The sequence below is a fragment of the Dama dama genome, chromosome 13, assembly GCF_033118175.1.
Source record: "Dama dama isolate Ldn47 chromosome 13, ASM3311817v1, whole genome shotgun sequence".
Lineage (NCBI taxonomy): Eukaryota > Metazoa > Chordata > Mammalia > Artiodactyla > Cervidae > Dama > Dama dama.
This window is the reverse complement of record NC_083693.1, coordinates 41,123,894-41,147,000: the sequence shown is the minus strand read 5'-3', so window position 1 is coordinate 41,147,000 and position 23,107 is coordinate 41,123,894. Positions and strand designations below refer to the sequence as shown.

The 23,107-nt window shown below is 54.6% G+C and overlaps 1 protein-coding gene across 1 annotated transcript in view; it reads left to right on the top strand.

The window, feature by feature from the left end:
- The window catches only part of LINGO1 (leucine rich repeat and Ig domain containing 1), a 212,314-nt gene that overhangs the window by 64,301 nt on the left and 124,906 nt on the right, over nucleotides 1-23,107 (top strand). The window contains exon 2 of the mRNA XM_061159638.1: nucleotides 18,428-18,471. The gene's annotated coding sequence lies outside the window, so the exon portion shown is untranslated. The remainder of the gene's footprint in view (nucleotides 1-18,427; nucleotides 18,472-23,107) is intronic.

The following is a 23,107-nucleotide window of genomic DNA, read 5'->3' as shown; positions in this document are numbered from 1 at the left end:
GCACTGGGGCAGGACTGGGCGCCCCTTGGAGTGAGGGGCATCTCTTTGCTTCTGATAGAGACTGAGTGCCCATGTATAGTCCTAGGAGGGTCCCAGCCAGTAGGGAGGGTTTGTACATCCATCTGTGGCCAGCTGGTCCCATTTTCCATAGAGCAGGCTGATGGAGGGAGAAAGAGCACCCTTTGTTTGCCAAGCCCTGCTCAGGTCTAAATTCTTTCCACCTACATGCTGTGAGCTCCACAGTCACCTTGGGAGTTGGAGACCCGGGGCCTCTTTCTTACAGGTGAAGAACCTGTTTCCTGGAAGCTTGTGAGTTTCCCACGGACTGCGCCCACTCTGTGCACTTGGCCCTCTAATAGCCTGCGGGCAGGGAGGCTGTGCCTCGGGGTGTGGATCTGACCTCTGAGGGGGCAACTGAGCCAGGATGCGGGGCCAGATGGGCTGCTCTTCCATCTCCTCCTGCTCAGAGCCTCTCCCCGCAGGATACCCAACATGTGCCCCCGCTGGGACTGCCACCCACCGGCTGAGTACCGGAGCCAGCTGTGCTGCGCTGGGTGGGGCGTCATGTCGCCCTGTCCCGGGGAGGCGGGCGTGCCTAATGAATTAATTAGTGTTGGCAAAGCACTTGGATATCTCTGGCTGAAAGGTGCTCAATACACGCAAATCAGAGTGATTGTTATTACCCATAATTATGGAGTTTCTGCCGGAGAAATTATTCCGACGCGGACGGTGGCTGGGCCAGCACAGAGCCCTGCCAAGATCTGCTCCTCAACAGCAGTGGAATCTATCTTCCTTCCCTCCCTCCCTCCCTTTCTCTTTTCCTTCCTTTCTTCCCCCTTTCCCTGTCTCCCTCCCTGCCTCCCTCCCTCCCTGCTCGCTTGTTCTCTCCCAGCTCCGGGCCTGCTGCCTGCTCTTCCGCAGCAAATGCCTTCTTTGTCTCATCTCTCATGAAGAGAGGCGCCTGGCACAGTTGGAGGAGGAGGGGATCCAGCAGTAGCCTCTCACTCTCTGGAAGTGAGAAGGCTCCAGGAGCCGAGCCTGACTTGCCTCTTCTTTTAAATGGGTCCACAATGGGTGCCCGGTGCCTCCCTGGCCGTTGGAGGGCCGAGTGCAGCAGTGCCTGGGAGGGCACTCTGGGCTGGGAATTTTGTGCCTGTGAAGCTTGCATTGTCCACACAGACTGTGATGAGTGTGCTGCTGCATGCACACTTGGTGTGTGTGCTTCCAGCCTCTCCTCCATCAGACTGTGTTCTCAGTGTGACTCTGGGTCCTTGGCTAGACAGTTGGTCCTCCAAGGGCTGAAGCTGAACCTCCTCCCCCCAGCCTGAGCATGTGGCCCCCATGCTGACAGACCCTGGCAATGCCCAGAACCAGCAGGCCAAATAAATTGTCTCTCAGCTGTGTCTTCCTTCTTCCCCCCAACCCCTCACACACCCCCCCACCCCCCCCCCCCCCCACTGCCACCTCCAGTCCTGTGTTTCTCTGGCTGTATTCAGTTTTTGTACCCACCAGCTTCAGAGAGGGCCTCGCCCAGATTCAGCACCACAAACAGCGCCCAACTCAGCCTGGGGCCCACCATCTCCTCCCAGCCCAACTCACCCCACTGGTTGTTCTGACAAAAACCTGCTTTGTCAGGTCGGGGCACTAAGGCCAAGAGGATGCCAGTGACTTCTCCAGGGGCAGACAGAAGCTTAGCGTGAGAGCTGACTACAACACTGGTCTCTGAAGTCTCCAAATGTTCCCAGTTGCAGCACATAGAGGCTTTAGAAGGTCTTCCCAGTATTCAGTCAACAAACACTTACCAAGCAGTAACTCTGTGCCTGTCTCTAGTAAGTTCAATGACAGAGGAGAGCTGGAGGCAGCTGGATCTCTATTCTCTCCACAAGAGGACCCACAAATCACCAACACCAACCACAACAATGAGAGCTGGGCATGGCAGGCAAAGAATCAGGTGCCTGATTATGGGGCCTATGAAAAGTGCTCTAGACACGAGGCAGAGCAGGTCCCTGCAGGGTGGAATGGTCAGAAAGCACCCTGAAAGAGATGGCACCAAGGCTGGAGAGGCAGAAAAGAGGGGGAGACAGCGTGGTCCCTGAACAGGGGGTCGGCCTGAGGCCACCTGTGTGTGTGGGGGAGGGGGTGAGGAGCCCATGAAATGGGGTAGGGCGGGGGCAGTGATGAGTCTCAGAAAGTAGGCTGTGCCCCCACTGAGGGGCTGGTCTCTGCCCTGTGGACACAAGGGAAGGCTGTCCATCACCATGGACACTACGGGATTTCTATTCAGCTCCCCAGTGCCGCAGCCTGGCCTGCTCCCAGCATCCCACCCCCACCTCCCTCGTCCTCCCCACCTTCACCTGGGGTTGGCCGATTTCATCTGGAAGTGACAACAGGCCTGGCTTGTCTGTGGGGTCTCTGTGCCTTATTGCTCAGCTGTAACCTTTCCATCCGACACCAGTGCCTTTCTCTTCCGCGGCATTTGTCAGAAAGATGGGACAGAGCCCCAGAGCCCTGTGGGGAGGCTGGACCAGAGTGGGCCTCTTGCTGCCCATCGATTTGCGCTGCTTTTGCCAGCTGCCTGAGCGTGTTTGCCGGACACCGTGGGGCTGTGTTTGGCTTCGGATAATGAAGTAATGTTCTCGCTGAGGAAAGGATAGAGTCTGCTAATTAGCTCAGCTGCCTCCTTCGAGGACAGCCTTTACTGTTGGGCTCCTGGGGCTGGCTGAGTGTGAGGGTTCTGCAGGGGGCCAGGAGGGTGGGCTGTCCACCTTGAGGACAGAGGGTAGGACAAGAGGGGCCAGGCAGGCAGGGCCTACACAGAGGACACTTTCCAGGAACACTGTCTCTTTGGCCTCCGGGTCCCCCAGCAGGGCCTTCCTGGTCAGGGGAGCGTGGGGGAAGGAAAGGCCTTGGATCAGATGGATCTGGGGTCCATCCAACCCCAGCTCTGCCACTTGCAAGTCTTGTGACCTTGGGCAAGTCACTGCTGACCTCTCTGGGTTTTGAGTCACTTCCTCTGAAGAAGGACCCAGGGTCGCACTGCGGTGTGAGAGAGCCTCAGGGAAAAGATGGAGAATACTGGATGCACAGCAGGGACTTAGGAAGTTTTGGTGGCCTCATGGTTCACTGCTAGGGGCCATGCCCTTGCTTTGGTGTTGTCTTAGACCTTGTTCATCCTGGACATGTGTGCCCTCGCCCCAGCTATCTGATCTCTTAAAAGATAAGATCTTCTTGTGCCTTTCCCAGGGCTTAGGAGACAGTGGGGCTGGTTGACTGGCTGGATTCAAAGGCTGAAGGTTTTGAAGTGCCCCCTCCATTAGAGCAGACTTCCCCAGTGTCTCAGAGGTGAAGAATCTGCCTGCCAATGCAGGAGATGTGGGTTCGATTCCTGGGTCGGGAAGATCCCCTGGAGAAGGAAATGGCAACCCACTCCAATATTGTTGCCTGGGAAATCCCATGGACAAAGGAGCCTGGCAGGCTATAGTCCATGGGGTTTCAGGGAACATGACTTTGCAACTAAATAGCAACAACACACTTAGAGTTCAGACTTGGGGCTAGGGTCCTCCCATGGCCCCATGGAAAGGAGTTAAAGATCAGACCAAGTGAGCAGAGGGGAGAGGCCTGGGATGGGGAGGCCAAAAGAATTGCTCCCTCCTCCAGGAAGCCCTCCAGGGATCAGCTGGAAATCTTCCTTCCCTGTGTGACCCTCTTTACATAGACTTTCACTGTACTCCTCCCAGGGCATCCTCACCACCTCCACTATTAGAGGTTTTGTAATTTGTCCCATCTCTATGAGGCTTTTTCTAAGTTCTCAGATATTCATGACTGATCAGCTCCACAGGTGTGATGATAGCCATAACAGCAGTAAACATAGTAATAATGGTAATCCTAAAAGCATTAAAAGTATAGCTTGAGAAGTGGCAGAGACATGCTCACACCTGGTAGGTCAGTTCAGGCTGACAATCATAATGATGTTCCCACTCTGTGCTCCACCTCTTTCCCTGGACACAGGATGGTGGGACCCCCTCCCATCCTCAAGGAACTCTCAGTGGGAAGAATCTCCCCTCTCAGTGCATCCCCATCCCACCGAACCTCCTCCTGGCCTGACTCAGGTGGCATCTGCCTTTTCCCCATCACCTGGCCTGGTGTCTGGCTCTGGGTTTTCTTCAGGATGGGCTCCACAAGAACAGAGGGTCTGGTCTTGTTGGCTGAAGTATTACCAGCGCTTACTCGATCCTACCATGTAGTAGGTGTTCAACTAATATTTGTTTAATGAAGGAATGAGTATCATTGTTTGGATTAAGTGAGATCGTGCATGTTAAGTACTTGGCTTTCAACAGATATTTATTGAATGAAAAATATGTCTTTGGATGGAACAAAGGAGGCGAATGGTGTCAGGTGCCTGGCTCATAGTAGGCTCAGCACGTGGGAATAGTGGTAAGCGGTAGTTTCCTTGGATGGACTGGAAGCAGGGCCAGGGAGGGGGGTGAGGAAGAGAGGCAGGCCCCGGAACTCCAAAGAAGAGGCAACAGTGAGGAGGAGGCTGGTTGGCAGCTGGGGCCCTGAAACCCACTTGGTGTGGAGCTGCGGCCTGGAGAATGTGCGTGTGTGCACGAGTGTGGGCGGGTGTGTGTGTGTGTAAAACAAATAATTGGAAAATGAATTTAATTATAAGGCACTTTTAATAGCTATTTTTATTTAATCCCACTAATTCTGTGTCTCGTGTAGCCCAACTGTAATTCTATTCTTCTTACTCATTTGCCAGTGAGACTGCAGAGAGAGGGGAGGGAGGCTGCCGAGAGAGGGGAGAGGGAGGTTGCCGCACAGGAGGCAGCAGGAGTCCTCCCACCCTGGGTTGGCCAGGCCGACTGTTGACCCCAAGGACAGAGAGGAAGGGGTTACTGGCAAGGTTGTTCCAAGGAGGATCTGGGAAACGGCACCAACTCTGTCACCAGGGCTGTTCGTCCATCTGATGATGTCAAATCAGCACCTGGGGTGGGGATTGGGAGCAATGGTGAGTCAGGTATTAATAGATCTGGGTTCAAATCAAAGTTAAGCCATGTACCTTTACCTCAGAGAGACTCACTTTCTCCATCTGTAAAGTGGGCATAATACGAGGGGCTGCTTGGAGGATTAAATGAAATAGAGCAAGCCGGCCCCACAGCTTGGTGCTTGCTTAATGCTTGTTCCCGTCTCTTCCTTACTCTTCTCAACAAACCCCAAGTGAAGTCGCTCAGTCGTGTCCGACTCTTTGCGACCCCACGGACTGTAGCCTGCCAGGCTCCTCCTTCTCCATCCATGGAATTTTCCGGGCAAGAGTACTGGAGTGGGTTGCCATTTCCTTCTCCAGGAGATCTTCCTGACCCAGGGATTGAACCCGGGTCTCCTGCATTGTAGGCAGATGCTTTACCATCAGCCCCCAAGCTAGTCACTTTTCTGTATTTCAACCTCTCTGGCTGCTCCCAGACAGCCCTCAACTCATTGGCAGAGAGAAGGTGATTGACTAACTCAGGAGCCAGTAAGTGGCTGGGGTCCTGCCCCTTTTTTCAGAAGACCCCTTGGTGATGGCGGGGAGGTCTGGGATGTGGGGTGGGTTGATGGTGGTCTTGTGGGAGGACCTCAGAGGCGCTGAAGCGGCCTCACTAGGCAGCAACAAGGAGGCCTATGAAGTGACTGTGGGAAGGGGCAAAGATGAGCCATTCCTGAGGAGGGACCCCTGCCTGGCTGGCATAGGTCAGAGGTTAGAGACCCTTCCCTGCTGCGGGCCCTGTGCAGCTGCAGCCGGCAGCCGTCACTGAGCCTTTTTTTGCCTCTGGGCCCCGAGGCCAGGTGTGGGAAATTGGGTGAGAGGAAGAGCTGCAGGGAGACTTGCCCAGAGAGAGACAGGGGTGTGGGGGGTGCTCACCGGAGCCCTGCCCAGGGGCTGGTGTCATGCCCGTTTTCTGGCAGGGCTTCCTGTGGTCAGGAAAGGCAGGGGCCTCGGAAGAGCCCTGTACTGGGCCGTGCAGGTGATGGCGGGCACAGACTCTCCTCCAGGACCACTGCAGGAATTGGACTGGGGCTGGGGCAGGGTCTCAGTCCTCCTGGCTCTGTTCACTGGGCCTGAGCCCTCCTTTAGAGGCAGCCACTTCAGGGTTCCAGGACTTCCAGGGCTCTGCAGGAATCCAGGTGGGTGGCTCCACGTGGAGGCAGAGGGGCTCCCCTAGGGCCTGGGCTTCTTTCAGATCTTCTCCCAGGGAATCCCTCCAGTGATGTTGCAGGGAGGGTGTGACTTGCTCCATTTTATGGATGGGGAGACTGAGGCCCAGGAAGGTTAAGAGACATGATTAGCATTTGGGTCATCTGATTCCAAGGACAGTTCCTTTTCCTCAGTGGCAAACTGGTAACCCCAGGGGTGAGGGGAGGAGATGTCCAGAGGGCAGGATACTGTGGAAAGTACTGCCTCATTAGGAGAGCTCAGAGTGCCTGTCCTAGGATTCGATTCCTGGTTTTCGCACCCCCAGGGGCCCAGTGGAGCTCTGCCCTGAAGCCCCACAGGGCTGATGGTGGTGGGCAGCAGCTCATCCTGCGAGGGGGAGGCTCAGGGATGCAACCACAGCCCCTCTCTGGATCACGCGGGAGGAGGAAGCTTGGCTCTGGGTTCACACCCTTGCTCTGCTTGGCTGGGGTTCAAACCCTCACCCATAGGCTGAGTGACCTCTGACCAGCCACGGGGCCCCCGAGTCTCGGGGCCCAGGCACCAGGCACACAGTAGGTTCCCCCATGCTTCCCCCTCCTTCTGCCCACTTCCTGCGCTGACGCGTGGAGGTGGATAATGACTGAGGGTGTGATTTCTCTCCAAGATATTTTCACTTTAATAGGAGACTTTTATGCCTCTGAACCCCAAAGGAACGATGTTTCCCTTTAATGGTGACATTTCAGGCGTGGTGGCAGCTGCGGGAAGATGCTGGGGTGGGGGCTTGCCTGGTTCCTGTGTCGTTGCATGCAGCTCGTTCTCTGGCCCTTCTCTGCCCCTACCCGCTTCCCCGAGGTTCCCTCTGCTCTGTTCATGGCAGGTCAGCATCTTGTTAATTTGATTGAGGGATTTGTTCTGAGCATACTTGCCTATCAGTTTGGTGAAAGCCCGGCCTGGGAATTGGCAGACATTCTGCAGCAGCCAGGGCCAGGTTGACCTCTGCTCTTCTAGGAAGTAAGGGGTCACCAGTCCAAGGATAATTAACAGGCGCACAGTAGGAGTGATTAACCCAGGGAGGGAACCGAAGGTCTGGTGCTTGGGAGGAGTCTCCAGGGATGGATCTTATCTGGTCATGAATGTGGACCCTTAGGACCTGCCTGTTCTCCGACTTGGACTCACTGTGAACGACTCAGTCCTACCAGCAGTGACCACGAGCCCTGGGTGCCTGCCATGGTGTGGCCGTTTTGTCGTGGTTAGAGAGGGGAACAGAGGAACAGAAGGGTCCAGGATTAGTATTCTGGAGGAGCCCTGAGCCTGGGGATAGGGGGAAACCCAGCAGAACTTAAAGGCAGGGAGGGTTTGGAGAGGTCCCTGGAGAGTAGTGTCTAAGGGAGTGGCCACGTGGGCTTTGGCTGGAGGCCTGGGTTCTAGTCTAGTTTCTGCATTTGGCTTCATATGTGACGGGTAAGTTGCTGCTCTCTCTGAGCCTCAGTTTTCCAGTCTGTGCAATGGGAGTTTTTGTCCAGACCAGCTAATCTCTGCACCTTTCCTGTACCCTCCATCCCTGATTCCAGAAGAGCTTAGGGAAAGGGCTGAGCCTGAGGGTTGGGGATGAGGGTGGTCCCAGAGCACAAGGAGCTGGAGAGGGGTGGGAGGCAGATGTATGTGCTGCCATCCACTGCAGCTGGCACATTCATTAAGCATCTCTAAGACGGATACACCCCCCAGTTCACCTGGCGCGCGGGTCTCGGGATTTATTTCTTACTGAATGGTGTCATCCATCACGTTAGCTTTGCTGCCAACGAGCGTGGCGTCTTGCCTGAGTCTCCTGCAGGGTAGGGTGCCTTGTTATCCTCCAGGCAGGGCTCACCTCCCCACCAGCCATGCTTCTACACCTGATGGCCCTTTCCTCATGGCCCAGGAGCAGTTCTACCCTCTACGGCTGCTTTAGTCCTCAACTAGACTGCAGGTTCAAGGTGCTCCAAAGGATGCTGGGTAATCTGGGCTGGCTTCTTGGAGGCGGTAGCAGTACTGGCTCTGGACCTGAGAAAATAGCTGAGCACGAATTGGACAGGTGGAGAGACAAGTAGGTGCTTTCAGCCTTGGGGTTGGGTGAGGGATGGGAGACCATGGCACGAAGTGGAGGAGGTCCCTCACTCACACCTATGTTCCTTATGAAGGGCCCCCAGGCAGTGTTACTGACTGACTTATCCTGACTCAGTTCTTATAATCTGCTCTTTCAAACTCAGGTACTCATGTCCTCAGATGTCTCAGGAGCCATTAGGTGACCCTACACTGGTCTCCACTCACACACTATCTCCACAACTTCTCTATGTCTTGGTTTCTTCCAAGAAAAGGGAGATAATGATAGTACCTACTTCATAGTGTTATTGTACTGATGAAATGAGTTTATACATGTAAAGGGGCTTCCCCGGTGGCACTAGTGGTAAAGAACCCACCTGCCAATGCACGAGACATAAGAGATGCAGGTTCAATCCCTAGGAAGATCCCCTCGAGGAGGGCATGGCAACCCACACCAGTATTCTTGCATGAAGAATCCCCATGGACAGAGGAGCCTGGTGGGTTACCGGTCTATCGTGTCACAAAGAGTCAGACTGAAATGACTGAGTATGCACACATTCACACATGCAGGTAAAGTCATAGAACAAACCTGAGTACGCTGTAACTGTTAAATAAAAGTTAGCTGCTATTGTTTTTGTTACTGAGGCTCAGAGAGAGTGAGGGACTTGCCCATGGACATGGCTCATGATGAAGGTCCAGGATTCAGACCAAGGCCTGTTTAATTCCAAACCTCTGCTCTTAACACTACTCTGGGCTTTCCTGGTGTCTCACCGATGTGTCTGGTGTGTAACCAGTGTCTAGGCCTCCCTGGAGGTGTTGGACCAGCCTGTCTACAACACATTCACTTCCCTTTCAAGGACCTTGTCTATCGTACTCACTGAGGACCCTCAGGGCCTGGTGCATAATAGGTGCTCAAGAAATACTTGTTGATTGTCTGGCTGCATAAATGAAAGTAGGGTGGGCCCCGAACTGCTCCTGGAGCCTGCAATGCTCACCACCTGAGCTCCTCAGATCCCACCTTTCCTGCTTGGTTGGGAGGTAAGGACCCCAACCCCTGGGCTCACAGAAGCACCCCCTCCAGCTGGCCCCCTGCCTTGCTGCTTCCCTCCCCCAGCAGTGGCCTGGGTTTTTTTCCTTCTACTCTGCCCTCCACCTGCAGTAATCGCAAATCTTCAGTCTCCCTCCTTCCTCCCTCTGTCCTCCCCACTTAGTCATTACAAAGAGAATAACTCCTGAAGTTGATGCCTTTGCCTCTGCTTTTACATTGCACTATAATTTGGCTATCTAAAGGGAGAAAGAAAAGAGAATCACTCCCCACTCTGTGCCCAGAGTAGCCTGTCTGCAGAAGGATTGGAGCAGATCCTGCCAACCCATTTTAGGCTGAGGCTCCTCAGGCAGGGCACAGGGTGCAGGCCTGACCCAGGAAGCCTCAGCTTGGCCCCACCCCCAGCCATCTATGCCCTTTCAGCCCCTCAACTCTGCCTTGGGGTATTGGGGTCATGTGCCCCCTTTCACAGGGAAGATGTGAGAGGTGCTGTCTGTCTGCTCCCCAGTTCCTTGGCTCCCCACTGGCCCTCTCTCACTACCCTGTGGGCCCAGGTGAAGGTGATGGTTGTGGATGCAATTGATGTGAGAAGGAGCACAGAGAGGATTAGGGTTTGACAAGATCCCCCAGAGAGACCCCTGCTGGCTGGGGAGCCTGGCACAGAGGTTGGAGAAGTTCCAGGGACAGCCAGGTCAACAAGGAGAGGTGGGCTGGGTGTCCCGTCTGTGCACTGAGGGGTCTTTCTTCCATCTCCTACTGTGTGCTCCCCGCTTTCGCATGAGTATTGTGGGAGCCCATGAAAACAGGCTGGTGGCAAAGGCCAACCCCCATTGTGCCTGGGACCATGGGATCTGCATGGTTAGTTATATACTGACCCACACTCAGCCCCTGAGACTTCGTCCACCTGCAGCTGTCTTCTGCTCTCCTGCTGTATTGGCAGCGTCCTTTCCTCCCCTCTCTGCCGGGGGTGAAACAGAGTGTGTGTGTCTCATGCTCCTTGGAGCAGCCTGTCACCCTTTGCAGTTTGGTTCCCCTGCTTGCCTCGTGACCTCAGTTCTCTGACGGGCTGGATAAAAGTTATGATTTTGCGCATCACCTGGTTGTTTCTCATTGTTGGACTGGGAGCTAGATGCAATGTCTTCGACTCAGCCTTGTTCTGCTCTCTGAAATGGGGATGCCCACACCCGCCTCGGAGGGCTGCTAGGAGGGGAGGGAAGGTGAGCTGCTGTGTCAGGCCCCGGCCCCATACTCCATGGTGCCTCCTCAAGCCCCTGTTTGCTGTGACTTTGCTCCCCAGAGGCCATGGGGAGAAGGTACAGTGATGGGCAGGGGTGACTTTGGCTGGAATGGCCGGGAGACCGTGGTGGGGGGACCAGTCTGGGCCTTCTCACCCCTCAGAGGCTTAGGAAAAAATGTTCAACTCCATACATGCCCAACAGCAGGTTTTCTGGCCTGACCAGAGCTGGGCCTGGGAGGCTCAGACAGGTCAATCAGCATCCCTGGAGCGGCCCCTCTGTTTTGGCCTCACATTTGCCAGTAACTGGCTGAGCCCTACTCCTCTGCTTGGATCAGCCCATGAGCTACTGGACACAGACGGTGATGCCCAATATTTCCCTCCACCTGGCATTCAGGCTTTGCCCACTGAGTATGGCCTGAGCCTCTCTCTGCCCCTCCTTCCACCAGACTCTCTCCCTCTGTCTGAACCCTGATTCCTCTCAGCCCTGCTCCTCTCTGGGTTCAGCTGAGGTCTTGGGAAGCCTTGTGTTTGGATGTTCTGGGCGAGGCTTCCCTGGTCTGTGTGGGGACCAGGCTTCAGGTCCTAGCAGCAGGCCGGGCTGGTTACACGGAGCTTCCTGTGCCTCCAGCCGGCCCTGATGCCCGCAGAGCCCACAGGCCCAGGGGGCTGCGCTGGAGAAGCTGAGGCGGGAAGCCACTTGCCTGCAGAACCACAAGGTCAGGCTGGGCCTTTCCGTTTCTTCCTGGCAGTGGTGGGCCCTGGGGAGAGAGGCTGGCCACACTACCGTCTGTGGGAGCTGTGGCCTGCCCCTCTTGGGTGGCCAGGCTTGGTTTCCAGGGCCGCCCGGGAGCTGCAAGAGGATCAGGCAGTGTCAGGGGCCTTCCTGGGTAAGAGCTCTTCACCTCTTCTGTGTCCCTGGGCTCAGGAGGCTGGGACCTCAGGGCCCCAGCGTGAAGGGCAGAAAGCCTGAGACTGGCCAGAACAGCCTCCCTGGGCAATATGGTAGGTGGGGAAGGGGATGGTTTTTTTCAAGGTTCAGACTGGAGTGGGCTCACTGTGTTCCTAGGAGCCTGGCCAAGCCAGAAACCCTGGGTGGGGGCAAAGAAAACAGACCTGCTGGAGGGTCTTCCCTCGCCTGGGATGACCTGCTGCCTGAAGTGCCTTTCTTGGCCCAGCAAACATCTCAGAGAACCACTTTGGCTCTCTCTTCCCTCCCTCGCTCGGGTTTGGACTCTCCAGGCTCCCATCCCCCATCCACAGGCCACATGGTGTGGTACCTGCCTGCCTACTGGTCTGTGAGCTCTTCTAATAGGGGTGGAGGCATCTCAGGTGGCGCTAGTGGTAAGGAACCCGCCTGCCAATGCAGGAGACTTAAGAGACGTGGGTTCGATCCCTGGGTTGAGAAGATCCCCTGAAGAAGGAAATGGCAACGAACTCCAGTAGTCTTGCCTGGAGGATCCCATGGCCAGAGGAGCCTGGTGGGATACAGCCCATAGAGTCTCAAAGAGTTGGACATGACTAAAGCAACTTCGCACGCACAGTACTGGAAATGGGTGCTGGTGGACAATGACTGCTTAGGGACCTTTGGACAGCATCCTACCTGCCTCTGTTGCTTTGTAGAAGCAGCTGCTCTCTGAGCCTCAGTTTCCCCTTTTCCATTGTGACTTCTTAAGGGCCATAGCTTAGTGATCAGCCTAGGCTTTGGGGTGCCTGCCTCCTCGGGCTTTTCCTGAGCGGCTCTGTCTCTGCTGCCCTGGATTCCTGCCACCCCCCAGGCCCTGGCTTCTATTGTCCACATCCTTCTTTATTCAGAGCCCTGACCCACCTCTTCAGGAAGCTCTCTCTGATGCCTTCAGCCATCACTGATCTGAGCCGGAAGCTTCTGATGGTGTCCCAGTTGCTCCCTTCCACTTGCCACACACCGCTGGCTATGTGTGGGGCTCTGGCTACACAGAGACTGCTCAGCATGACCCACGTGAGCAGGGGGCCTGTAGAATCCCCCAGGCAGGGTGGGGAGGCACTGGTGTAGGAGACTGAGGGAGTAGAAATTCCTGCCCAGGGGCCGATGAGGCAACATTTGAGCTGTCCCTTGAAGGAGGAGGCTGGAGATGACGGGAGTCTTGGGGTCAGAGTCCAGGCTAGAAAGGGACTTGAAAGTCAGGTAAGGAATTATGGGATCTGGCCTCCCTTTGCAGGTTGAGAGCCCAGGGAAGAAGCCGCCCACCCCACATTTGGGTCTGAGAGCAGACCCTCCCGATGATGCCTGGAACCCTCCACCCACACCCTCTGATCTGTGGTCTCCTACTTGTCCTTAGATTTCTGCTCTAAGGATGCTATCTCAGGCAAGCCTCCCCTGACCTCTGTCTATGCTCTCAGAGTGCCCCCGCCCTGCCCCGCCCTGCCCCAACCAGTGTGACCTCTGATTGCCCACCAGGCTTTTGGGCCACCAAGGGCAGGAATCAGAAGGGACTGGTGGTCCCTTGGGTCCCCAGCTGCCAGTCCAATGCTCCGCACAGAGTAGGTGCTCAATAAATGTTGATTGATTGTGTGGACATATGTTGCAGCACAGAGCCAAGAGTCCCAGGCAGGAGGGTGGGGTTGACTAGGGATGGGGAGGCATGGACCTCCAGTGAGGTGGGGCAAAACCTGGGTCCCAGTTGGAGCTGGGCTTCTTTTGTGCGTCTTTAGGCGGCTCTTTAAAGAGCCCTTTGCTGGAACAAAAGTCAGTCTCTGGCAGCGCCTCAGTGGGCGGGCCAGGCCTCACGGCTCCCTTTGGAAATGCTTTGAGAAGAGGGGGTCTGCGCCAACTTGTCACCCCCAGGCTGGCTGGTGACTCTGGGGAGTGGGGACAGCCATGGGGGTGGGGCTGTGGGAGGCAGGGCCATTGGCCGATCCAGTCCTGACCTCAACGAAATTATTTTTAAAACCTGCGAGAGAAAGGGGATATTTTTAACCTTTGTTCCATCAAGGCATCCCAAGGGAAAAAGAAGGGGGAAGGAGGCAGATGGAGAATTGGGAGAGGGGCATGAACAGAGGTGGGGGCTTCCAAGGGAGGATGAGCAGCCCCAGAGAACTCTGAGGATGAGCTTTTTTGTCCCCAGCCCTTTTAAATTTTTTAAAAGCTCCAAACAGCAAGAGGGACAGAGGAGTTCATTATATCGAGTTATCTCCTCCGTTTCAGGCAAAGATCAATCTTCCGAGTCTTGCAGCTCCGAGGGGGAAGAGAAGAGAAAGAAAACGGGAGGCGAAGGAAAAAAACTCCCTGGACCAATTTCCGCTGGCTAACACGATTACTTGGCTGCCTGGCAGCAGCGCCAGCTGTTGGCAGCCATCCCGGCCCCCCGCCAGTCGCGCTCAGTTGCCGGCCGCCCCCCAAGGCTCCCTCCTGAATGGGACAGGTTGGCAGGTGTGAGGGCCCCAGTTCCCCCCTGGGGCAGGGGCTGCTGGACTTGGCATGCCAGGGAGGCCCCAGGCCCTGCTGCTCTCCCGCGTGCATCCGCCACTCCAGCTGGCTTTGTCTCAGCTTTGTGCCCACCTCCCTGCCTTTGCTCAGAGGGTCCTGCCCTGCCGGGTCTGCCTTCTGGCTCCTTCCTGCTTCATATGGGAGCAGGTTGTGTAGGAAACAGAAGTACAGGCTTTGGAGTCAGATAGAGCTGCCTCTGCCCACTCATTCATTCATTCATCAGATATCTACTGAGTGCTATGTGCCGAGTACCGCACATGGTAGGAGGTGGATGCAGAGGTGAGTAAGATGCATATGGTCCCTCCCTGCCTTACTGGGTTCATCTTATGATGAGGAGATGCATGAACAACAAGGAGTAAATCAACAAGATAATGTCAGATAGGGATAAAGTCTGGGGCTTCCCTGGAGGCTCAGCGGTAAAGAATCTGCCTGCAATGCAGGAAATTTGGGTTTGATCCCTGGGTTGGGAAGATTCCCTGGAGGATGGCATGGCAACCCACTGCAGTATTCTTGCCTGGAGAATCCCATGGACAGAGGAGCCTGGCTGGCTGCAGTCCACGGGGTTGCAAGGAGTCAGACATGACTGAAGCGACTAAACAGCAGCAGCAGGGATAAAATCCATGAAAGATGGGAGAGGTTGGGGTGGCTGGGGGTGACCAGGGAAGATAGAGGAGGTCCCATTTGAACAGGATGATAAGAAGGTCTGGGGAAATAGCATTCTGGGCAGAAGGAGCAGCAATGACAGAGTCCCCGAAACTGGCTGGTGTGGGAGGGGGCCAGATTGTGGTTCAAGGTGAATTCTGAGCCGTGGTGGGCAGACTTTGAACAGTCTGGACTTGATTCTCTGCCATGGAAACCCCTTGCACATGGCTGGAGAGCGAAGGATTCTGTCTGTACCATTATGTGCTTGCTGTGATAGTTTGGGACCAGGGTGGGATCAGGGAGCCCGGAGAGGCAGGAGGCTGCTGCAGTTATCCAGGCAAGGGCTGATGAGGGCAAGAGCAGAGGAACAGGGGAAGCAGGTAGGTTTGGGATGTGTTTCTGGGGTTGTACTGACCTGGTGTGTTGATGGCTTGGGTGTGGGGTGAGGCAGAGAGGAGTCAAGGCTTGAGGGAGATGTAATTTTGGGGATAAAAATTAAGAGTTCTGTTTTGGACAGGTCTCTTAGATGAGCAAGTGGAGATGACAAATAGGCCTGTGGATACATGCAGCTGGTGCTCAGGAGAGAGCTGGGGCTGGAGAGAGATTGGGGGCGTGGCTGGATTTAAAGCTACAGAGACCAGGTGAGAGCAGGGAATTAGACAGGAGAGAGCAGAGTGCCCTGCCAGCCCTGGGGCCTTGGATGTTTGGAGGCAGGCTGGGTGAGAAGGGAGGAAAGCCTGGGAGCACAACCAGGAGAGGCTGAATCCTGGGAGCTCAGAGATAAATTGTTTCCTGTTGGAGGAAGCAGTTAGCCCCATCAGGGTGACTGCTGGGTTTGGCAAAACGGAGGTTTCTGGGAACCTTGAGAAGAGCAGTTTTGTGGAGTGACGGAGTGGAAGCACAACTGGAGAGGGAGTGAGGAAGAGCTGGAAGTGAGGGAGCAGAGGCTGAGACGCTGAGTAGGGACTGCTCGAGACCTTTGCTATAAATGGGAGCAGAAAGATGGAAGGGCATGTGGGTCATGTGGGTTGAGGAACGTCTCTCCCTCTCGCCCTCCCTTTTGTCCTCCCTCTCTCTCTTCCTCCATAATATCAAAGAAAATCAATATGTTCTTTATCAGATGTGTGACCTTGGGTGATAAAGTTAACCTCTCGGGGCCTCCATTCCACATCTGCAAAATAGAAATGACAACCCAGTTGTTACTGGATCTAGCAACTAGTAACGTACTCAATAAATGGGTATTGTTCTTCAGTAGGCATTCACCTGGGGAAATAGTCAGCCTGGCGTTGGCATAGACATTTTTGGAGGACAATTTGGCAGTGTATCCAAATTTAAAATGTGTATACCCTGAGATCTCACCCCTGTGGTCCAAGGGTTAAGACTCCAACTTCCACTGCAGGGAGCGTGGATTTGATCCCTGATTGGGGAACTAAGAAGTGCTCCCCCTGCAAGAAAAAAGTAAGATGTGTACACCTTTTGACCTACTTTTTAGGAATGCATGTGTACAAAGAGGCAGGCTTTTCCCTAGCAATGGAAATAAAAAATTGGAACCCCCTAAGCACTCATCCTGGGAGGTCTGATTAAGTAGGTGAGCGTTTGTCCCTGAGTGGAGTTCCTCCATGTAGCACTGAGCATGGGGGGACTCCGTTTGGAGCGTGGACACTGGTGTTCATGTGCTCAGCCACTCCCTGGGCTGGACGTTCTTGGGCAGGTTACTCTGCAGTTTGGTTTTCTCCTCTACAAATTAGGCTAACAGCAGCCCCCATCTTGGGGAGAGGAGTGTTACGATAATTAAATGGGTTAATACATATAGTGCTCAACCCAGTATCTGGCCCATAGTAGGTGCTCAGTGAATACAAGCAGTGATTATTATTATCTTTATATATAGATAGGGAAAGTTTTCCAAAATCTATTAAGTGAGGAACCTGATTATATACCAGCACAGACACTTTCCTGCCTGGTGTGTAACCGAGGGTTTGTTCTATATATAAACACTTGTGCACCTCTCTGTATGTCTGTGCAAATGCTTAGTGAAAGTTTCACACCAGATGGGCAGTCAGGACCTCTGGAGATGTGGTTGTGAGTAGAATATGTTTACCCTATAGGTATCTGTATTTGAAGGGCTTCTTTGGTGGCTCAGTGGTAAAGAATCCTCCTGCAATGCAGGAGATGTGGGTTCACTCCCTGGGTAGGGAAGATCCCCTAGAGAGGGAAATGGCAACCCACTCCAGTATTCTTGTCTGGAAAATCCCATGGACAGAGGAACCTGGTGGGCTACAGTCCATGGGGTGGCAAAGAGTCGGACATGACTGAGCGACTAAACAACAACAACATCTGTATCTGAAGCTCTTTAACAAGAGAATGCTTTCATGTGCAGGCACACCTCAGAGATATTGTGGGTTTGGTTCTAGACCCCCACAATAAAATGAATATTGCAGTAAAGTGAGTCACATGAAGTTTTTGGTCTCCCAGTGTACATAAAAGTTATGTTTACACTATATTACAGTCTATTAAGTAATAGCATTATGGCTGAAAAAAACCAGGTTCATACCTTAATTAAAAAATTGTTCATTGCTAAAAAAATTTTAACCATCATCTGAGCCTTCAGTGAGTCATAATCTTTTTGCTAGTGGAGGGTTTCAACTATTGCAAAATTACCAAAAAGTGACACAGAGGCATGAAGCAAGCAAATGCTGTTGGAAAAATGGTGCTGATAGACTTACTCAATGCAGGGTTGGCATAAACCTTTAATTTGTAAAAACAATAACTATAAAGTGCAATAAAGCAAGGTATGCTTGTATTACTTATATAGGAATAAGACTACAATTATGTAATGAAAGGTAAATTAGGCCTTTCTCTCCTCCAGGAAGCCTTACCTGACTGCACTGGCCCATAGCCCAAACCTAGTAGATCTATAAGCCACATTTCCTTCTGTGATCTATAAGCCACATTTCCACATTCCTTGAGTCAGTGGTGTGTGCACATATGTGTGGTCTCCTCGGTTAGCCTGTAAACTCCTTGAGGGTGTGGACTATGCACTTTGCAGGCCAGACACAACTAGACGAGCAGTTCTCAAAGTGTGATCCCCAAATGGCAGCATCAGCATTGCCTGGGAGCTTCTTGGAAACGCTGATTCTTGGGCCCCATCCTGGACCTGCTGAAATCAGAAACTCTGGAGGTGGGGCCCAGCACATTGTGTTTTCACAAGCCCTCCAGGCAACTCTGATTCACCCACTGGTATTGATGGGGAAGTCAAGGCCCAATGAGGGGAGTGGGTCTGCCCAGGGTCATGGGGTGAACTGGTGACAAAGCTGAGATGACCAGGTCAAGGTGCCACTTAAAGGTGAAAGAAAGAGCTTGGGTGCTCCCTCTGGCCACCACATCTGACCCCAGGAGGGAGAATCTGAGGCTCAATCCTGTGTGTCCAGGGGCCAGAGAACCCACAGGTACAGGTAGGAGGGGACAGCTGCTCTCTGCATATGTGCGCGTCCCTCAGGGCCCACGTGGAGCTCTGGGCCTGCAGCAGGAACCCTCTGGGATAACTCCATCTCTCCTGAGGCCCCTCCCCAGCCAGCTGCAGCAGGGTACTTGACTTACGGAAAAGGGCATTCTTAACTCTGTGCAGTGAGCCTGGCACCCCTGGGCTGCCCAGTCTCCTACTCCCTCTGTCCCGGGCTGTGGGGCAGAGGCTTGGTGGGGTTGATCGCCAGACGGGTTCTCTGGGTGAAGAGTCTGCAGGTCTCCATCTGACTGTGCTCTCACCCCTTCTCTGCTGTCTCTCTGCAGGTGTCCCTCTGAAGAGTCCCTGAGCCTGCTTGCACCCCCTAGAGGTAAGCAGTGGATATCTGGGGTGGTGGATGAGGAGAGGACCGGAGGGTGAAGTGTATGCGGGGCAGGTTCCAGAGGCCTTGTCTCCTTCTGCTTGGCCCTCTCTGCCATCTTTTCTTTCTTTCTTTCTCCTCTTCCATCTCCCGGAGCCCCTGCCCTCCTCCAGCCATGATCCTGGGGGTGCTTCTGAGTTGCAGAATGCAGAAGGGGTTTGGGATCAGCTTTCAGGGAAGAAAAGAGGAGAGTGGTTCCTAGGTCGGATGGGGTGAGGCCCACTAATGCTGGGGAGCAGCTGCTGGGGTTTGGGAGCTGCTCGCCTAGGAACTAGTCAGGAGTGGGGCTCGGGGACCCTGGAGGTCCCTCACTGAGCAGGGGGCAGAGCTGTGGGCCTGCCTGTGAGGGATAAGCCAGGGCATGAGTTAGGCTGTGGGTGCTCTGGGTGGTCGAGCTCAGGGTTGGGGGGCCTGGTTGTGCTCTGCAATGAATAAGCATTTTGGGGACAGTATTCTGGGGCCTGGAGAATGCTGTTTGATGAGGGGCTGCATGGACAGGCCCCAGCAGGTCTCCATGCAGGGCAGACGCTTTCCCTCCCCTCCCCCCAGTTTCTTGTGTCTTCTCGGACTTCAGCTCCAAGGAGGCTTTGCTGAGTGGATGATTTCTAGGAGGGCTCTGGCTCTAATTTGGCGTCAGGGGCCCCAGGGTGTCTGCTGAGTCAGTCTCGCCTCCACGCAAGGGAGGGAGCGGAGGAGTGTGAAGGGGGGGAGGTGGCACCATCCCCCCCAAGCTTTTCACAGTAATAGCAGCAGCCAGCGGGGAGCACTGGGGGACTTGAGGGTAGGGTTCCCTGGTCCTCCACCCTCATCTGACAGTCTAGCCTTGCTGCACGCACAAGGCGGGGGTTCACTGGGATAACTATTTGGAGTCCTGGCTTCCCCCTTGTCTTTGTGACTCTTCTGCATTCCCCCATCTGTGAAAGGGGACCTTCACAGCGCATCCTTCAGGGCATTGTGCTGTACAGAGAAGGCTTGCTACAGAGCCTAGAGCACAGTTGATGCTCAGGAGATATTAAAAGGCACATCAGTTATTTTTGCCTCAGGGACTGAGTTCTGTGAGCACAGAGCCTGGGGTCAGGCAAGGGGTGGGTCTGGTTGTTGAGAAGAGTCTGCAGGACTCTGGGGAGCAGAGCAGAACTCAGACACCCCTGTAAAGGCCAGCACAGACTTCCTGCCATTCTTGTGAGGGAAAACTGCCCAGTGAACCCAGTCCAGGTAGACTGCCTGGAGGAGGGGTGTTAATTGTTATTAATTTGCCATGGTTAGCCACCTCTTTGAGTCTACAAGAAACATTTTTTCACACTTTAATTAGCCCATTAATCTTAACAACAGCTCATGAGTGGGAGCAGTTTGTTCCCTTCCTAGAGGTGGAAATGCCGAGGCTGGGAGGTGGGGATGGGGCCCTGTTGGCCAAGATAGGATCTGCCTCAGGTTCTCTCTCCAAGTTCTAAAGTCTGCACATCACTCCCAACTACTCCATATATTGCCTTCCTGTTTGGGGCCTCCCAAGGGGAGACGAATGGTTGGAGGCCACACTCTTGTCCATGATGCCTCCTGTCCAGTTCCTGAGGAGCTGGGGTCTGCCCTCCAGAGAAACCATGACATGTGGTGTGGGAGCTGAACTCCCTTCTGGACCAGGGGGCCACAATCAGCAGGGCTGCACGATGAAGCCACTTGGCTGGTCTCTGGGGTTCCCTCTCTGTGGCACACCCCTCTTTCCTCTCCTCTGTGTCTGCACACTAAGCCCCCCTGCTCAGAGTGTGCCCCTCTTAGAAGCTACCCCACAGTCACTGCCCTTACCTGCTCTCTGCAGTTCACCATCCCCTGGTTGGCCAAGTGGGTCCCAGCCCCACTCGGTTGAGTGAGAGCAAGCCAGGTGCTTGTTTCAGACATGGGCTTCAGCTACAGGGATGCTGCTTAGGGGTAGAACTGGGAAGGGGCAGGTTCAGATCCGCAGGGCGACTGCAGAAGTCTGAAGGGATGTCATCTGGCACACCTGGAACTGGCATCTGATGCACGTTTGATTATTTATGACTCTTGGGATGGCCCGAGGAACCTTTGGAAGAGAAGAAACCTGTGCTGGAACAGCGCCCACATGGGGGGGCGGGGCACGGGGAGCCTGGCAGGGAGGCATTATGCAAATCTGGGAGCCACGGTTACAGCAGCATCTGTCCAGGGGCAGAAGGGGGAGCTGCGGGTCACACCAGGGCACAGGCTCCATCTGCGCTCAAGGCTGGGCACGGGTGGTGGCCAGCCTTGGTCAGTGCTCTGCCCCACTTGAAGCCACACGTGGGCATCTGAGGGGACCAGAAATGTGAGGGCCACTCCAGAAGGGGCCTGGGTCCACCCAGCAGAGCCCAGGAGGCCTAGGGAAAGGCTCCGGCCTGGATAGGTGGGCTTGCCATACACCCACCCCCTCTCCATTACGCCTGCCAGAATTCACTGGCTTGACTTTTGGTGTGGGTCTGAGATGTGGACCCAAGCTGTGACTGCCCTCATTTCTAAAACAGGGGACTGATGGGGCTGGGAGTCAGGCCTGTGCCCTGATTGACATCCTATTCCTGGCGATGTAATTTTCAGCTTTAAGAAGTCAGAGTGTCTCTGTTTCCTTGGTTTTCACCTCTGTTAGCTCAGCACAGAAGGGAGACCCCATGGCCCTCTCCCCTCTCCCCACCAGGCCTTCAGTCGTGGGCATTTCTATAATGCTTGGGGATAAACTTAGCAGAAAAGTAGAGAGTTAAGAGCCCAAGTTCGAAGCCAGATCACCTGGGTTCATACTGTCACCATTTGTGAGCTGTGTGACTTTCAGCAAGTTTCCTAATTTCTCTGTTCTTCAGTTTCCTCATCTGTACCATGGGCCCAACAGGCACTTCCTCATGGGGATGCTGGATAAGATGATGTGTGAGAAGCTTTTAAACACGGCCTGGCATGTGGCAAGGGCCCCGTCCATGGCGCTACTATGATTGCCAGGATTGGTGGCTGGTTACTCTTACGGGTGGGTGGGCAGCTGAGCCAGCTGCGGCTGAAGCCAGTGGTATTTGGGTCTCTGTACTCCGGCCCCTGCGGTTGTGGTGGTGGGAAGGCGGCTCTGCTGTCCTCCTCTGGGTATCAATTACTGAAGGCTGCCGGGGGCACTGCTGAGTACGAGGGAGCTTGTCCCTGCTTTGGTGATTGGTGCTTTCAGCTGCCAGGGTGGAGGGGGGCACAGAGGGGTGACATCGAGTTGCAAGGAGATAGAGAGGCTGCTTTAAATGGGGTGCAGGAAGGCAGCAGCTGTAATGCTGGGGCTGGCCTGAAAGGCGGGGCAGGTGGAAGTGGGAGGCAGGGAGGAGAGAGGGGAAGAGAAAGAACTGGCACATGCCACCTGCCGGGCACCTAGCAGTTTTCACACACGTAACCTCGTTCAGCCCTCATAGAGAAGAGGGCTATCGCTAGCTCTGTTTCCATATGCAAAACGGAGGCCCATATAGGGAGGGTGAGTTGATCCAAGTCATAGAAGAGGCAGAGGTGGGATTGAATCCCACTGTATCCTATGTCCTGGGGGGCCTGCAGGGCACCAGGAACCGGTGGGGTTGTAGTGCTAGGCTCTGGCTGTTCTCGGCTGTGGTCATGCATGGCCCTGGGTGTGCATGTGTGACTATGTGTCCATGTCCTCCCTGTTTGGCTGGACGCTTCTGGGAGACTGGGGCAGCTGGGTGGCTCTCTGCCACCTCCTGCGGAATTGGCATCTGGGGGGCGGCTTCCACATTGGAGCCTGGTGCCTGGCACCTAACCCTGTTCTGCACATGACTCTGTCCAATCTGCCACCCAGGAAGAGGGGATTTCTAGCGTGAACTAGAGGGGCCCCAGGATAATAAAAATAATTACTGGCTGAGATGTTGTATGCCAGGCATGGGTTAGTGATAATTCTATTATACCCATTCTACTGCTGAAGAAATTGAGGCAGAGAAGGTGTAGTGGGGTAGGATTCTGACCTGGTGGGGCCCAGCACTGGTTTTGCTCAGTGGGCAGTCCTGTAAAGCTTAGGGAGTCAGGATCCTGCCCAGCCCTGTGGGCCAGGCTCCAGGGAGGCCTCTGATATGCACCGCCTCAACGAGTCTGCCAGCAGGTTCTGACTGTTCTTATAGATGTGGAAGCTGAGGCTCAGGAGGGGCTCAGGCCACTCTGGTGAAAAGTCAGGCCTTTGTCCCCCAGCTTGCTACCTCACAGTGCCTGCTCACCTCCTGCCCTGCTACTTATGGAGTGAATGCATCCTAACCTAGCCGCCCTCCCCAGGCTCACGCCTGTTAACACAGCTGGAGGGGAGGAGACAGCCTGGTTTGGTGCAGACACAGAAAGTCAGGGAGGCAGGGGCGGCCCCTGCACGGGTGGGTGGGGGGCCGGGGCTGGACTCTTGGTCTCAGGGATGTCTTGCTGAGCCCCCGGCACCCCACCCAGTCTCATGTCCTTTTTCAGCCTTTTTTTTTTTTTTTGCCCCACCGCATGGTTTGTGGGATTTCAGTTCCCCAACCAGGGATTGAACCTGGGCCTTGGCAGTGAAAACACTGAATTGTAACCACTAGGCCACCAGGGAACTCACATAACC